The following is a 16,775-nucleotide window of genomic DNA, read 5'->3' on the forward strand; positions in this document are numbered from 1 at the left end:
AGCAGTGGTGCTTTATTCGTCTGGGCATCACCACCCGACACAGTGTAGGGACCCAGTAAATGTTTGCTGAATGAACAAATTTAGGATTTGGAAACATGCCATATGAAGTAGGACTGATAAAAGTTACGATGTTTAACTTGGAAAAGAGAAGACTTGGAATAATATGATCGCTATCTCCCAGTATTGGAAGGAGGATTGGCATGTGACAGAAAGACAAGGTGGGTCCTAGTGGCCTAGGGGATCCTTTAGGGACTGCTGTGTTCAGGCTGCTCAGTTGCACAAGTCTGGTGGCAGCATTCACTTAGAAAATGGCTGAGGAGCCCTAGAGATGTGCAGTATCTAGCCTGTACGGCTATACAGGGAAGCCTCAGAGTATATAAGCTCACACGGAATGGAAAATGTTTCCTTATATTGAGCCAAAATCATATCAGGCTTTCCAAAATTCTATGAGCTGCCTTCAAACCTAGAGACGCTGTTGGTCACTTTACCCAGTTATGGAATTTGTAAAGATGTTCCAGGAAGGTTCTGTTTTATAAGGTGGTAATGATGTCAGTTTCAATTTTAACTAAAAAATAATTATCTAAATAGTTTCCCTTAAAGTAGAAAGTACTTGAGCATATGTAAATAAGGACAGAATTTGCACGCTGGCTGATAGATTCTATAATCATGCATGTGATTCAGCCACTCGGGGTTTGGACATCTAGCAGAAAAAACAAAAACATTGTAATTGTAATCATTATACATTTTAGAATCATTTTACTCTTGGAAATCAGGGCATAATTTATACAAGTAATGGACATAAAAACACTGATGTTTTAATTTTAATTGGAGTTAATAAGGAGAATATAAATGATTATTTAATAATGCTATAGAAGGTATTATGTGCTAGGTGCTGTTCTAATTGCCTTAAAATACTATTTCATTCAATCTCCCTAACAATTTTATGGGATGGACACTGTTGTTGTCCCCATTCTACAAATGAGGAACCCGAGGCGCAGAAAGGTCACAGAATTAGAAAGCTGCATGGTAGGAACGCAAGGAAATAGGGAAGGTGGGTTTAAATTAAGGTTCCTGGCTCCAGGGTCCCTCTCCTAAGCATCACACTGTGCTGGCTCTCTACAAAGGCACCTCAGAACCTGTCTGGTGTACTCATGTGATCAGGGTTCTTCAAATAAGTTACTGTGTCTTCAGTCCTTCCAAATGAATATAGGAAATATAGCAATGATTATGGCCAATTTGGCTGTTCATTTGTTGCAAATAAAGACTACCCATACCCAAATGCATGATTTGTAGAGATACAATGTAAATAGCAGCACCCAGATTTCTCTTATCTTGTCCTGAGAAGCAGAACGGAAGTTTAAAAAATAATAATTAGTGTGAAGTTCAATAATTCCAAATAATACGTGATTATAGTATTTTTAAAGATTCTGATGCTGCAAAACATAGTTAATTCTCAATCCATATTTTAATACAAAGAATACCTCTCAAATTCAACACATTAAAAAATTTATTTGTACATAAATAATGCTTTTTCTTACATGATTAAATAGTAAGTTAAATTGTATATATTTGTTAAACGGGAAAAAGTAAAAATTTACTTCCGTATGTAATAAATATTATTATTATATTAGAAGTACTTCATTATATAATTTTGAATCCTATTTTGTCTTAGAATAAAATAGATTTTATTTTTAAAATGTCCCTGTGTTCTCTTTCTGCCATCTTTCTACACCGTCACAATGGTGCGCATGGACATCCTGGCTGTTGCTCTCCAGAGCATCAACAATGCTGAAAAGAGAGGCAAACGCTAGGTTTTTATTAGGCCATGCTCCAAAGTCATCATCCTGTTTCTGACTGTGATGATGAAGCATGATAACATTGGCGAATTTGAAATCACTGATGATAACAGAGCTATGAAAATTGTCGTGAACCTCACAGGCAGGCCACACAAGTGTGGACTGATCAGCCCCAGATTTGATGTCCAACTTAAAAATCTAGAAAAATGGCAGAATAATCTGCTTCCATCCCACTAGTTTGGTTTCATTGTACTGACAACCACAGCTGGCATCATGGACCACGAAGAAGCAAGTCAAAAACACAGGTGGGAAAATCCTGGGATTCTTTTTCTAGAGATGTAATACATATTTACAAATAAAATGCCTCATGGGGAAGAAAAGCCCCTATTCTATACCATGCAAAATCAATGCAATGGTTTATAAATTACTCATGGTTATATTTTTCTCAAGATTATATGTTTCCATGAATGTGTTTCACAGTTTTAAAATACTGCAACATCCATTACAGACGAATCAAGAAATAAGACTGAAGTCACAGAATGTCGAAGGCCTTTTCCTGCTAATGTTCTATGTTATGACATCATCATGTATTCACTATTTTTGTTCATAGGATAAGTTCAATGTATTTATTGAAATTCATCTGGTTTATTCAAATGAGAAAAAAGCTAGAACTCAGGGCATTTTCTAAAAGATAAAGCCAAGGTTAACTCCTAAGTTTGTGGTTATGAAAAGAGGGGAAAATTTTAAAACGCCTTCTATCTATAACAATTATCTAAATCCTACTCATTTTTCAATTCCCAGTTATAAGATCACCACAAGCAGGCCATCTCTGATTACTTCAGACTCTTTGATCTTATTTAGGAATTAACGTGGGCTCTTAGGCACCTGGAGTCTTGCATTGTTATTATGAGAGAAAGTCTCCAGTTTTTCTCTTGTAATCTCCTTTAGTAGGTCTTCTCAGTTATGGTTTTAAAATCACGTACCTGGCTCCAGGGTCACCTTCCTTTTAAAAAACACATTCTTAAAATTCTTTATTTTTCTTTTGGCATGTGGTAGTGTAGACTTCAGTGTATGCACATAGAGAGCGCTCAAGGACGTCTTGGTCTTAAAGTTCCTCTGAAGATTAGGTGATGTCCTTGACCTTACATTTCCTTACCTGGTGTTTTATGCCCTTAATGAAAAATAAACAGACCAAATAATTTAACAGTGAATACCTGGAGCGTCCTTCCCCTGGCTCTCTGCTCTGTGAACTAAAAGGAAATAAAGGGGCAACTGAGATGCCTGAAGGAGACAAGATAAGAGGGCAGAAACCCTCTCCTAATGACCTAGATTCTTTAGGGTCTCCTCTCAATTCGCAGTGGTAATTTATTGCCTTAAGTATTACCAGAGCCATCTAATCTGTTTAATTTCACAAAGTTTCACTTCCTTTTCCTCCATAAATCTCCCCATTCCCAGTTTTATGCCAAGGATGATGTTCTGTGGCCACATTAGCTGAAAGAGTAATGGAAAGTTAGAAAGTAGCTAATGACCTAAAGTTTCCTGGGAGAACTTTAAAAAATAGCCCCAAGTGCTGAATTACTGATCCTCATATTCTCAGTCTATTGTGAAAACCATGTTCCCTAAAAATGGTCTTCTCCACTTTAACATACTTCTATTACCGTTTGATTTAAGAAATTATTTCTGACTATTGAAAAAATAGGAAAAAACAGAACATTTTTAAAGGAGAGGGTGGAAGCTGGTGGTGGGAAGGCAGGAACAAAGAAAAATGCAATCTCATATCTGCAAAATTCATAAAGAATCTGGAAGATGCAACTTGTTCAATGTTCTATCTCTCTCATCCTTTCTAAGTCTCTTTCTCTCATTTTTTCTCCTTCCCTGTGTCTCTCAACAAAGGCCTAAACAGTTAAAAATGGAGACACTCTATGTCACTTAATAGCATCTCTGTTGATCTTTCTCCAGTAGGTGTAAGTACTGAGAGCAACAGCACCTCTTGTCACCAGCTGCGGATGGGGAGTGGCTGCCTTAGGGGGATCTGAGCCTAAAAAATCCACCACTGAGAAAAGGCAATAACAGAAGTCTGTTGCTGTCTAACCTGCCATATAAATGAAACAATCAAACAAGACAACAAAGGAAACTCCAGTAACCACCAGAGGCAAAAGCAGTTGGTGTAATATATCCTGGCTTCAGTGACTATTTTTAGTTTCCTCCCATCCCCCTTAAAAAAAGAACCAACTCTAATTTAGATTAACTGGGAAAAAACATTAAATAATTCAAGAGACAGAGACAGAGAGGTGAACAGCAGAGAAAGAGTGAGGGCACATGCCTGAATGAAATAAAAAACACATTGATACCTTGAAATGTGTGTGTGAATGTGCTTGTAATCAATAGCTATTGGAGACTATTTTAAAACCAAAGAACCACCTTTCCCACAGGAAAGTGTCTGCAAATGTTACTAAATTACTCTCTATCTACTCTCTATGTGTTTTTTAATATCACTGGACCCAGCATCTTGGTATCAGTGGGCAAGGCTAGTAACTGAATTCTCAGTGGAATTTTAGACTCTTTTGGATTCGAGAAACATTTAATGGCTTCCAACATCAATCTGTGGAGTTTCATATGTATAATCATTTTAGAGATCTTTGGGAATGATCTTGCTAGTTCAGTTAACATCTCAGAATAACCAAGACAGGATGGAGCATTCTTGGAGTCTCTCATTATGCCTCATTGATTGCAAAATGCAGCCTCCTAAGGATCCAGTAGTGATGAGCTAGCCCATTTATTCTCTCACTACTAGATGGAATTTGTTCTAATAGGCACTTCCTCACATTGTAGAAGTTTGTTTCATCCAATCAAATCTTAAGCACTTTAAGGTGTTGGATCCTTTTTCCCGAACCTCCCCCGGTTGTTTACTACTAACTTCATTCCTGAGACTCCTCTGAGAGATACGTTAAGAAATGGATACATAACAGTGGAATTTCTGGATGCTGATACAGACCAATGATGAGTTGAGCGGCATGCTGGGGTGTTGTGCTTAACAAAAACAGAATGAGAACACTGGGAGAAAGCAAGAGAACCTTGGAAGAGAAGGAAAATTTCTGTAAAAGAGAGAAGGATAAAGTTTAAAATTCACTTGGTCGATAATTCTCCTTAAGATTAACTTGGATTGTCATTATCATTTTCACTTTCCTGTTGATCCTATTCGATTAATCTTGGGGCATTTGTGAAGTAACAGGACCCTACCTGATATTGTACAAGAGACCAACTTTCAAGAACACAGTCTTTAATCTGATGGCAGGAGTACAGGCAAGTACACAAGGAACTTGGAAGAGGTGACCTAACCCCCAAAAAGCAGAAGTCCTGGAGTTGTACTAGGCTTCAGAGATAGAGTCAGCTATCTGAGAAGTTATGATCCAGGCAAACATCAAACACTTCCCCCAAAAAAGACTAGATGACTAGACAGAAGAAGATCCTACCAAAGATGACCACAGCTAAAAAGGGATGTGAGATGCTGTAATCAATGGCTGAATGGGAGATGGGCCTAGAGCAATGGCCGGAATGGGGATTTCCAGGGCTTCAGGAAAGGGGAACAACTATATTTCACAGAGTGCTCATGGTCTTCTATGAGGCTTGCAGAGAAACGATTAAGGTCAGGGCTCTGTCTTGGTAACTAGAAACTTCCATAAAGAGAAGAATAATGACCTCAAATGTAGGCATATAGAGATCTTTCTGGAGTTTCAGGGTAAGTGCATTTCAGGGCATCTTCAAATTTTTCTTGTATTGCAAAAAATCATGTTCTTAATAATATGAGCTGTTTTATTTAAGGGCATGGTGCAATGACATATTCATCTAATATGTAGAAATAGCCTTTGTGTGCAATAATGTCAATTACATCTGGGCAGGAGATCAAGCACCTGTCTTAGGAGTCTTAGGACTTTAGTCCACTTTGGCTCTCTTCTGTGACAAATAGTGATTTTCTTGCAGAGATAACCCCCCCACAAACACTTATGTTTCTTAAATAATATAAAGTCTACCCTTTTGTCTTTCTAGCTCTGCTTGTTGCTTAGCCTGACACAAATTCTATGTTTTTGTATCTCTGGATCTCTCTCCCTCTTTCCCTCTTATCCTCACCTTCAAATGTCCCCTGACTGTGTTCCCAGTTCATTTATTCCATGTCTCTGTGTTTTGCTTAGAGATAATGTGCTTACAGTTCTCAGACGTAAAGTTACTTGCACTTTGTAGTAATCAGTCGTAGTTGAAATTTATGGATATTACAGACATTTATGGACAAAAAGTAATCACAGTTCACATTATAGGACAATGAATGTTTGGGTATATGCATAAAATTTTACTCCTTATGACACCCCTATCATGGTAACAGGTGGGTCCTATTACAAATGGGGAAGTTGAGTCAAACATGATCGCCAGAAAATGGCAAAGTGGGATCTGAACCCTGGCAATGTGCTCTGAGCCCATGTTCTTAAAATTTTACGCTGTACTGCCTCCTTTATGAATAGCATGTGTTGAGAAACAGCCCCGTGGGGAACAAGATCTTAGACATATCTTTAATGTTTTATAGCTCATAAAGTTATTTTACATACACTATTACATTTCAAATCTGTATTCAGGAAAATGGGTATTACAAGGAAAATGAAAAGACTTATGTTCAGGACTCTGCAGAACTGAGGCTTGAGTTTGGTTTTTGTGCTCAAAGTTGAGTGCTTTTCCTTCTTTAACTGCTGTAACTTCAGAATAGGGCTTCTCTTGGCAGGATCCAGATGGCCACAAGAGCAGAATATATGTGCTGGAGATATGGAAGGAGGGAGGAACACACAGGAAAAAAAAAAAAAAGGAGGTGAAATGGAGTACAAGTGAAAGGGAATGGGTTGGTCCAGAATCCAAAAAAAAAGTTTTGAGAGTAGAGAGTGAAAATTTCTAAAAAAAAAAAAAAATAGAGGAAGAAGAAGAGAGGTGGGGAAAGAAGGTAATTGTCCTCTTTTGAAAAGCATTCTTGCAGATAGGGGTAGACTAGACCAGTGCTTTTTAAGTGTTAATGTGCCCAGGAATTATGTGGGGATTGTATTAAAATCTAGATTCTGACTCAGAAAAGCTGGGGTGGCCAGAGTTTGCATTTTTAAAAGAACCCCCTCCACGCAACCAACTGTGACCCTTCTACTTGTGCATAGATCACACTTAGAGTCGCAAGAGGCTAGATAACTTCTAGAGAGAGCCTCCTGCCTTAGTGCTCTGAATTCAGGACTGTTCCCTGAATTTCCCACCAGTCTAGCATCTCTTTTAGTTCACTGCATCATCTTGCCCATTTCCCTATGCTAGAGCCTTGCTGAGGCTCAAAAGTCTCATTTTGAAACCCCAATTATAGAAACCGACTCCCACTTTTACCTCCGAAATGTCTGGACCGTGAGACCACTAGTCACAGATCCAGAGGGAAAACTTAGATCTTTCTGTGAGTGAGTGAGGCAAGGGCATTTCCTGATAAGACTGTTCTTCCTGTCAAAAAAAACAAAAGTTTCCCAAAGTGTTTTAGATGCCTGAGGACACAACCTGCTCCAAGTGACCTACATTTAGGGAGGTGGTAGATGCCCAACCCCTGCCCAAGCCCTCCTCCTTTGAGAGCCTGGAGTTTCACTCACAGATCACACAGGGCTGAGCGAAGTGCTCCCAGGGTGCCCTACCCGTCCTGACACCAGCCCTTTGAAATGATATTAGTGCTGGCTAATGGTCTGTAAATGTGTCAGAATGATGCCACCTAGTGCCACAAATGCCATTTCCCCTTGTGAAGTCACACTGTCTGCACCACAGCAAGCCAGAATATAATTAGTGTTAATTTGGTTTTTCACTGAATGACTACTGCACAGCATTCAAGGCCTCCACTCTGTGCTTATCTGGGAAACATTTTTTTTTTAACATGCTGAGGGGTGGGGGCAGGAATATTAGTGTTCCTGTTCATGTTAGGATGGGAGGACGGCACATTTGTCTCCTTTTTTGGCTAATGACGTGGAGGCACTGAATCAATATATATTAATGAACTAATGTACAGTCTGGAAAGAATGCCAGGAGGACAGATATTCTGAGTCCCTTTCATCGTCCCCTCAGGCCAAATACCACCCAAAACTTTCCATCTAGACCAGTAAATACGCTTACCAATACACAGAATCTAGTGCATCTAACAGTACCATCATCTTGAAATACAATTTTAGTGCACCAAGGCCCATGTTATGGCTTTTAAAAATTATGTTTATATTGTTCTATTGCCTGGTTTCTTTGAGGGCTGGACTAGTTTCTATCAGGTTTAGGTGCTCTGGCTTCAAAATCATTTTGTGAATATTCTAACTCAGGTTAAAAAGTTCTTACAGAGCTCTGTGAGGTACCCAACCTCAATGAGGAAGCTGATCTGTAATTTCAGCTAGAGCCTGGTTAGCCAATTTGTTTTTGCTTAGGTCTCAGGAGAAATACAGAATAGCCAGGCCTATCACTCTGATTTCTCCTACCTGGTGATGCTCTTGCTGGGCCCTCCACAGGTTAGCATGTGAACCCTGCGAAAAGATGCCAGTAATATGTGCCTACATATTTAAAGATTTGCAAAGGGCAACTCTCCAGACACCTTGCCATATCTGGTGGGATGCCAGTCTCTACAGATCATTGATCCTCCCAGATAACAGAAGGCAGAGGTACCCCTAGAACATGATCCTTCACAGTCAGTGGTGGGTACTGTGAAACAGAGCATCGAGATTCCCAAATATTTTGCCCATGACTCTCATTGATTAATTGAAGAAATTACTTGGGAACAACTCTTTTGACTTTTAAAGAATATAGTTTAGTATGAAAGGGATATTTTATTCCACTATGGGGAATGTTTGAACAATGTCAGCACTAGATTGGTTTACACATGGTTTATTATTTCTGAGAAAGGTGAATAGAACAACACTAAGTTTTAAGGTAGTGGGTTAAACTCCAGGCTGGTAGTGGCATATGTGAAGACAAATCATTTTCTTTTGGTGCCAGGTCACTGTACTATGAAAACATAGAATTTATTCACAAGGAGGGATGCTAACAGTACTGTAGCTGCTCTATCCTTACCAGTGGACTATTCCATTGTCAGTAAGGAAGACACGTCCCAGGTGCTATGATTTATCTTTGTGATTTATCTTGGTTACTAACGACATCGTGGCCCAGAAATTCATAGTTTCAATGACCGGGAGAGTGGCAGCAGAAAATCCAAATGGCAAAGAAACCTTTGGACCTGAGACACCAGCAGAAGTTTAATGAGGAGAATGTTTGGTATCGTATGTTCTGGAAGAGAAATTACCATACCAACATCTCCAAATTAATGTGAGTCCCCAAGCACCTGGACAAGAAGAAAACCCACTGGGAGATGTAGAAGAAAACCCACCATGCTTTCCCTATCCTCTGATATTACATCATGGAGTCTCAGGGTTTAAATTTGTATAAAAGGCCAATTATCCCAGTCTCCATGAATCTAAATCTTGAACCTCCACTGTGGCATTCCCTATAACTAGTGATCCAGCCTCTAGGTGCATTTTCTGAGGGATAGAGATTTTATCTCAAGGTAGTCAAATTCTTTCCTACTTCCTAGGTCAGTTGTGAAGATAAAATTAGGTGACCAACATAGTGAAACTGCCTTTACAAAAATTACAACAGTGAAAGAGATCTGACCTAACTAACTCCATTTTGCTTCTAACCTCCAGCCTGCCCTTGCTCATTCCTAGGAATAGGCCAAGCTAACTACCAGAGGAATTTAGTTTATAGTGTAACTTTGAAACAAAGATGATAACAGCCCCTTCCCCAAAACAAATTCTCTCATTGCTTGGGGACCAGATTTCCTTTGTAAAACTAATGAATCAGCCACAAGATTAGAAATTATGGCTCAGGAGTCATGCAGCCAGAGGCCATAAGATTCCTAACTTCCCCAGTTGCTTCTATAGATAACATTACTATTATAAAACCTACAATTGGTTTTCGAGGTATTTTTCAGATCCTGCATTTGGATGGACCAACCGGTGCCACTCAGATCAGTAAACTGGCTCATCCAGTTTTGTGACCTCTACCCAGGAACTGATTCATCAAAAGAGGACAGCTTCCACTCCTTCCGATTTCATCTTCAATCTGACTGATTAGTATTCCCCATTCACTAGCCCCCTACCTGGCAAACCATTCTTAAAAAATCCTAGCCTTTAAAATTTTGGGGAGGCTGATTTGAGTAATAATCAAACTCTGGTCTCCCATTTGGCCAGTTCTATCTTTAATAAACTTTTTCTCTATTGCCAAAATGCTGTCTCAATAAACTGACTTTTCTGGGCCACAGGCAAGATGAACCCATTAGGTGATTACAATAGTGGAAAAGTTTAAGCTTGGACTCAGCAATGACCAGCTGTGTAATCTTGGGTAAGTTACGTAGTTCTTCTGTGTCCCTGTATATTTTTAGTTATAGTGAATATATTTAAAAAAAAAAAAATTCTTTCTGTTAGTTAGACTCTTGTAAAGTGGGAGGGACAGAGAGGCATATTCAGGCTAACTAGGTTAAAGAGGAAGTAAGGAAGAATGGAAAACAATCTCAGAAGCTGCAGAGTGAGGATTTCCAGCAAATCAAAAGAGACACCAAGCTCTGCAACATTTTGGCAATCTGGTTATTTTGCTATCTCCTCAGCAATCCATTGCCATTCATCTCCACTCTCACAGGCCACCAGTGTTGTGACTCATCACTTCTGTCTCTGCTTCTATTGCCCCTGCTGCTACTGACTGCCTCACTCTGTGTCTCTAGTTCACAATGCTTGAGAGAGCTGATCTGATGCATCTAGCCTTTCATAATCTAATGACAACAATCTTGGCTGGGCAGAGCTCTCACCTGGAGTCCCTCACAGCTAACTGCTCTTGGTTCAGACATTCACATGGTCACCTGCAAATATTTATTGGGTCCTTGCTATGTGTCATACTCTATTCTAGGCATTAGGGATCCAGAGGTGAGCCCACAAAGTCCCTACCTTCCAGTCAGTTGGGAAGAGACAATAAGCAGTAGACAACTAAATCACCAAGATAATTTCAGATAGCAATACAATATATGAAAAAAGTAGAAAAGGGTCATACATAAAGAGGAGAGAGGGGGTGGTTGTGACCCCTGCACCCCAAATTTTCAGAGAATGGCACTCTGAGAGGGAGGAATTTGAACTGAAACATGAAGGAGGGAGACAGCATTGCTGGTTCTTAAAGGGCATTCTAAGCAGAAGGAACAGTTGAATATGAGGCCCTGACTTGTTATGACTAAAGAAGAGAAGAAATATCAGCGACTCTGGGATATTAAGAATATTGAGAGGAGGGTGAATGGGATGAGGCAGGGAAGGAGATGGCACGCGATGGGGTTTGCAGGCTATGAAAAAGAACTTAGGTTTTATTTTCACTGCAATGTGAAGCCATTGAGTAGTTTCAGAAAGGAAAATTTTATTTGACTTTGCTTTGTAAAAATGAAAAAAACATGAGAAAAGACTTGAAGGATCAAGAATGAAAACGTGTTAGGAAGATATTGCAGTGGTTCAAATAAGAAATGATGGGTCTTCAACTAGGGTTTTAGAAGTTGAGGGGGTAATGGGAGGTGGAGGTTGCAGTGAGCTGAGATAACGCCACTTAACTCCAGCCTGGGCGACAGAGCAAGACTCCATCTGGAAAAAAAAAAAGAAAGAAAGAAAAAAAGGAAAAAGAAGAAGAAGAAGTGAAGGGGTAAGCAATAATTAAAATGGAGATTTACTTTGAAAGTTAGCCAACTGCAATTGTTTTTGGCTGGGAAGTAGAATATGAAGGAAAGATAGAAATTGAGGGTGACTCCTAGTTTTTTATGTAAGCAACTGAGTGGTTAGTAGTGCTATTTATTGAAATGGGGGAGACTATGGGAGGTACACATTGAAGAGTAGAAGGCAATAAATAATTCTGTTTTGGCATATGAGGCTTGAGGTCTAAGCAGAGATGTGTAATCTGCAGCAGGATATACAAACATGGAATCTGGAAGTGGTCAGGCTAGAAACAGACTCAGAATTCATCAATCAGAAGATAATATTAAAAGATATAATCCATGTTCTATAAAATAAAGTCTATTAAAAATGTAGCTCCAGATGGGACCACCTAGGAACAAATTGCAGATAAAGAAAAAGTTCTGAACAGATCTGCGGTGACACGCTAGCCCCGAGAGTGGCATAAAGCTTGAATAGCCCACAAGGGAAACAAGATGGCAAATCTGACAGAGCGGGGAAACCTGGAAAGAGGGGTGCTGTAGTGACCAAGAGAGAAGAGAGTTTCAAGAAGAGTAGTGACAGGCCATTCTAAATACTACAGAGAGTCTGAGTAGGTGAAGACAGAGGGAGTCAACCAGTTTCATCTCTGTTCAAGAGAAAGTGGCTACAGCTGACCCAGAGAGCATCCTGTTCACTACATAGCCTCACCAGTTTGCGAGAAAGTCAAATGAAATACTTCAGTGAAGGCCCTTTGCAACCTGCATAGTTCCGTGCACATAGACGTTAGCCAGTGTAAAGCCATTCTCACCCTTCTGGCCTTCCCTTGGGCTTGCCCCTGCACCCCCCTGGACTTGTCCCCTACCACCACCTTTAACAGAATCCTTTCTATTCATTCTTCAAATCTCAGCTCAGGAAAGGCCCTGATTCCAAACTCCTCCAGGTATTTGGTGACTCTCCAAGGTGTTTCCCTTTATGTAACCTCTCAAATAGCACTTATCACATAGTGTTATAATTATTTATCTAATACCCCATTGGACTGGGAGGTTCTGAACAGGAAGAGTGCTTTTTGTCTTCACATTTCCACTGTACAGTTAGCTACAAAGTTGCTAGATAAGTGTATATTGAGCTGGAGTGCTTGCCTTTGTACTGAACTGCATTTGTCCTCCCCTGACTCCACAGGTGGCTCCTGAGTACTTCCTCTGGGTTCACACTATTCACATGTCCTCACGAGGTCTAGTTGCATCTTCTAAGGGCCTCAGACCGTGGGTTACCCAGAAAGAAGAGGAGGTTAGGTATTAGTTGGGGTTCAAACATTAGATGTTTTCTTTTCTATGGAAAATAATTATTTTAGTTTAGTTTAATTTTGCTTATTTCTGAGTGATACAGGCTGAATCTTCCACCCAAAGCAATATATCATCAGAGCAGCCAGGGAAGCTGTGGCCAATTAGAAATCTGGAGCTTGTTTATCAGTCAGTCAACAACAGTTAGCAGAACCCACTGGGTTGCAGGGTGCTGTGCGCGGCATGCAGCAGCACTTATATTGGAGTTAGGTTGAATTAGTTTCATTTTCACAAACGTATAAAGTCCCTAAGAATCCTCACAAACTGTTAATTCTATTCTTGTTTTATGAGTGGACTCATGGGGCAAACAGATGTAAACTACACTGGACTCTAAAGAAAAAAAAATCATTGTGAATTTAGCACAAATACTTCTGTAGCGTGTGCCTGGGGTGCTCTTGGAAACTCACTCTCAGAAGGCAGCATCCAAACACTGCCACCTGCCAAGTATTAACCAGGCTAGTTTAAAAACAGAGATCTCAGTTACAATTTTAACTCATGTAATATTGGGGATTCCCACTTGCCTAGGGCTGTGAAAAGAATCTGGTATCTTAGGGGAACAATAGCAAACATTAGAATAAAATGGCAAGTTCCATAGTTGTCCTAGGCACAATTTGTGGGGCAACTTGTGGCAACTGCAGCTGACCTGCCCCAGTGAGTCAAGCCCTACGTTCAGCTGTCAGAACTTGTAGTTTTCTGTTATAACCAATTACTGTTTACAAAAAAGGAAGAGTTGAAATGTTACCCTATGGAAGGTGTTTTGTCCAGGAGTCTAATAAGTCAAATCTTTCCCCAGAGTTACTGACTGTTGGTTTCTCCATTAGACAGTCTTTTCTCTTAGAGCTTTGACAACACCATTATGTGTAATATATCATGTCCCCTCTCCACTTTTGTCTTCACCTGACTTGGCTGGCCTTGGGATGAAGAATTTTGGAAATATGGACTCTGCATACACATGCAGCTCCCCTTCTATTTCTCATTCTGAATTGCATTAGCCCCTCATGGTGCAATGAATGAAATGTTCCCAGAGCATACTCTGAGTTCCAAATGCTACCCATACAAGAGTGGGTCTTTGGAAAGTCAACTACCAAATGATGAAAAGGAGATCCCACTCATGACTAGGAAAATCAACAAGAGGAATATTATTGTAAGTAGAAGTATACAGTGTTGATTACTGACAAGCAATGCAGGCTTCAGAGGAAGTGTCTTCGGAAACATTCTTGTACTTCATTTCTGCTCAACATTAATTGGGCACATATTGTGATCAGGTGCTGGGTCATGGGCAGACAAAGACAGAGAGGACACGGGCCCTGTCTTTGAGGAGTTAACGTCTACCATTATAGAGACAAACACCACATGCCTAGTCACTGTTGACTTTCAGGGTTCTGAAATCTGCTTTGATATTGGTGTTCAACATGACCCTTAGGTTCCCCCAAAACACAAGCAATTGTTTGTCAAAGACAAACTAAAGAAGTTCACGGTGCAATCTTGGGCACAGCTAGATACATTTCTTAGAAGTCTCTCAACCCCTGGATGCTGTGTCTTCAGGAATCAAGGGCCAGACTCACTTCCCTATTGCTGGGTTAGTTGTTCTCGAGGTTCCACCTGAGAAAGAGTCTCAGAAAGCAGCCTGGCTATGAGGGGGTGCACAGGGAGTTGAGGGGAGGCAAACTGATGAGGCTTCAGGGAGGGTGGATCCCTTGCAATCAATGGAGACTGAAAGTTCTTAAGGAGGGCTTCTAATAATAAGGGTAAGATATCTCAAAGCACCTTCCAGAAACAGTGGAGCTGTTGTTCCCCTGTATCAAATGCATATGATAACCAAAGAGATAAAATTACTATGGCTTCATTTTTGTCCCTGGCTGGAATGTTCTGGAGAATATGTGCTATGTTTGATAATGTTCTGTGGATAAACTCCCAAGTCTTCCTAAGTCTAAACATCTGATTGTTTCCCTAAATTTAATCACAATTTTCTCATCTCATTCTTCCCATTCCTCTCTAACATGATTATCTATCTTTCAGGCAACCCCCAACAACTATCCTTTTAATTTGGACTGGGAAGACAATTCAGATACAATGCTCCATTTGAATACATGCATCTGTATGGAGAGAGTTAAGCAGGGCTGTTTTGCAGCCCATTTTCCTATAGGTGCTCTCTAACAATCACAGGTTTTATGGATTAGGGTTCAGAGTCATTACTTCCTCATTGGCTCTTCCCAACGATTATTACAATCTATCCTCTGATATACTGTAATGAAGAGGAGACTAGGTTAGTGAAAGGAAAATGGGCTTTTGGAGCCAGCCTGCTCACCTCCCTAGCTGTGTGAATGTGGAACTGCCATCTTAATTTCTTGAACTTTCATTTTATTTGTACATAATACATAAAAATGGAAAAATAATATGAATCTCAAAAGATTAAAGTGGGGATCAGGTATTTGTAGAGGACCTACCAGCATGGCTAACTCATGGTAGTTTTTCAATAACTGTAAGTACCCTTCCCTCCCTTTAAAAATAAGACAAACACTGCATGTCTAATAGCTTCTGCAAAATAAGAAATTATACTTTCTCTCTCTACCAAATTCCCACAAACCAGTGGTCTTAGTATCTCACATTAACCATCACAGTTCCATGCACATGGTATAGTCTCAGCACATTTTTTATGAATGAGTAGGTGAATAAAGTATAAAATGTGTTGCAGTATTAAAAACTATGAGTTAAAGACACAGTAAAACCAGCAGATCATAACATGAACATGATTTTCTGTTAGACCATTTTAACCTTTAAGAAGTTACCAAAAAAATAAAAAACACTTATTAAGAGTGAGCTTTCTTGCTGAGGAATTGGTATTTCACTACATAAACCATGGGAAGCAGGGAGGGAAGGAGTCTTTCAGTGCTACCTGAAATGAACAGATTTTGGGGCTTCTAGCCCACAAGTTGAACATTTAGAGCATAGGAGCCAGAATGCCCCCAGTTGTTTTAACTGATTGAAAGAACCATTCAGCTTCCACAAGCATCTGGTGTACTCCCAGAGAGAATCTTATGAGACCAGCTAACCTAATTCACTGCCATTATCCTTCCTGTGAGGCACTGCTTCTTTCTGTGGCCATTTTACAGAGCAGGATACTGAGACCCTGGAAATGATATTTGAAGTCACACTGAAAGTTAGCAATGGCCTGGCCATCAATCTCTGCAGAAGCTCTGTAGAAATTTCCCAAACTGTAAAGTGATTTATATTCAAGCAATTACATATGGTCATCATGGTGAGTATACAATGCACAATCAGAAGTCAGGAAATATTAAATAGAGGCCATATGGTATAGTAATTAAGAATGTGATCCATAGAGTTGGACTTCCTGGATCTGCAGCCAAGCATGGCCAAGCACAACTATGCTGTGTGACTTTGTACAATATTAAAACTCCCTATGACTCAGTTTCTTCAGTTGTAAAATTTGCATGATGAAAGTATCAACCTCATAGGTTGCTGTGAGAATTAAATAGGATGAAGCATCGGGGCAGGTGGCTCATAGAGCACATCTATTACTCCATTTATCTGAGCATGGTTTTTTCCACTTTCCACTAGTTCCATAGAACAGCAATCGATGTTAGAGAAAAAAATCATTCAGGACTCAAAATAAATTTGATAAATAATATATTCAATAAATATTACTTAACTGTACATGAAATAATGTTAGTAGTTCTACAATCACAAATTTCAGGTACCGTTTCTAAACTCCTTGTCTTTAATTACACTTGTCAGAAAAGATTTTCTGTAGGCATTTAGAACATGGAGTTAGCATGGTTATAACCCCAGAGCTTCAAGAGGAGACTCCCTTCATTGGACCTAGGGGAAGTGGCTCCAGGGAATAGCAGCATCCTTATGAAGAA

The sequence above is a fragment of the Colobus angolensis genome, unplaced genomic scaffold (genome assembly GCF_000951035.1).
Source record: "Colobus angolensis palliatus isolate OR3802 unplaced genomic scaffold, Cang.pa_1.0 Scaffold51, whole genome shotgun sequence".
Lineage (NCBI taxonomy): Eukaryota > Metazoa > Chordata > Mammalia > Primates > Cercopithecidae > Colobus > Colobus angolensis.